Source organism: Bufo bufo, chromosome 1 (genome assembly GCF_905171765.1).
Source record: "Bufo bufo chromosome 1, aBufBuf1.1, whole genome shotgun sequence".
NCBI classification, from domain to species: Eukaryota; Metazoa; Chordata; class Amphibia; order Anura; family Bufonidae; genus Bufo; species Bufo bufo.
The window spans coordinates 760870899-760872964 of NC_053389.1; positions in this window are offsets into that span (position 1 = coordinate 760870899).

Below are 2066 nucleotides of genomic sequence, written 5' to 3' on the forward strand. Positions count from 1 at the left end.
AGATAGATAGATAGATAGATAGATAGATAGATAGATAGATAGATAGATAGATAGATAGATATGAGATAAACAGATAGGAGTTACACAGACAGACTAAAGATAGTGTCATAGGAACACTATAGGGAGAGAATATAGAGATATAATTGAGTAGATTTTAGGGAATTTAATCAGGGAAAGCTTTGAGGGAGCGAGGGGCTGGTCACACTGTGTTTAATAGAGCTGCTGCTGTATATGAACAGACTGAGATAGCTTTTTTTTCAAAACCTCAAGCTTCTACACTTCATAAGCGTATTACCAGCACAACACCCCAACAGAAATCTGCTGCACACCATTTCAGTGTATTATATCCATGGTTTTAATGGCGTTGCATTATAGCAAGAGCATTTTACAGCAACAATGCCATTTATATACCCGTGTTATTGAACACATAGCTCAGAGACATTTTACCGCAAACATTTGCATTGTTATAGCTCTGTTAGGCCTCATGCACACGACAGTTGTTTTTCTCGGCCTCCGTTCCGTTTTTTTGCGGATAGGATGGGGACCCATTCATTTCAATGGGTCAGCAAAAAAATGCTGATAGTTCATCCGTTTGTGTTCCGCGTCCGTTGTCTGTGTTTCCCTTCAGCAAAAAAAATAGTGCATGTCCTACTTTTTTCACATTTGCTGACAAGGAAAGGCATTTATTACAAGGAATCTGTGGAAAAAAACGGATCCTCCAAAAAAAAACGGATGCCGCATCCGTTTTTTTCTGCGGATGCAAAAAACAACTGTCGTGTGCATGAGGCCTTAGGGTACTTTCACACTTGCGTTGTTTGATTCCGGCAGGCAGTTCCGTATGCAAACGCATGTCATTTTTTCTGACTGATCAGGATCCTGATCAGTCTGAAAAATGCCTGATCAGTCAGAAAAATGCATTGCAATACCAGATCTGTTTTTCCGGTGTCATCAGGCAAAACAGATCCGGTATTTTTTTTTTTTACATTTTTAAAGCTCTGCGCATGTGCAGGCCGGAATACCGGATCAGTCAATGCGGCAATTTGAATGCACTAATACATTCCTATGGGAAAAAAAAATCCAAATCCGGCATTCAGGCAAGTGTTCAGTTTTTTTGGCTGGAGATAGAAACTTAGCATGCTGCAGTATTATCTCCGTCCTGAAAAGTCAAAAAGACTGAACGGAGGACATCCTGATGCATCCTGAACGGATTGCTCTCCATTCAGAATGCATTAGGATAAAACTAATCAGTTCTTTTCCGGTATAGAGCCCCTAGGACGGAACTCTGTGCCGGAAAAGAAAAACGCTAGTGTGAAAGTACCCTTAGCGGATGCATGACTGCATCAGACTGTAATAAATATCAAAGATATTTTACTACAAAAATTGCAGTTATAACTGTGATACTGAACACATAGTTCAAAGACAATTTACTGCAAACATTGCATTGTTATATCTGTGTTAGCATACGCATTACTGAGGCATTACTGATTTAGATCACTTAATTCAAAGACATTTCACCACAGAAACTTATATTGTTATGCCTGTGCTATTGAATGCATAGTTAAAAGATATTTTACAACAAACATTTCATTGTTATGTCCGTGTTAAAGGACTCATTACTGCATCAGACTTGTAGTTCAAAGACATTTTACTACAAAAATTGCAGTATTGCTTGAGAAAAGTCCCAGTAAGAGGACTGAAATGTGGCACTGGTGAATAAAAGACACTACTACTAAATTTGTCTTGGGAGTGCCGTGGAATTTATTTTACTATTTCTCTGGAGGTTTTGATCACATCCCCAGTCACAGGCACATCACTTCTACAGATCTCAGCAGTGCTGCTCTAGTCTTTTCTTTTAGATAGATAAATAATAGATGATAGATAGATAAATAGATATGAAATAGATAGGAGATAGATAGATATAGATAGATATGAGATAGATAGATAGATAGATAGATAGATAGATAGATATATAGATAGTGCTATTTTGGTAATGTGGGGCAGTTATCCTTGTGTTTCTAGAAAGAACAGTAGGAGTGGTAGATCTTTTCTGGGAGTGCCATTAGCAT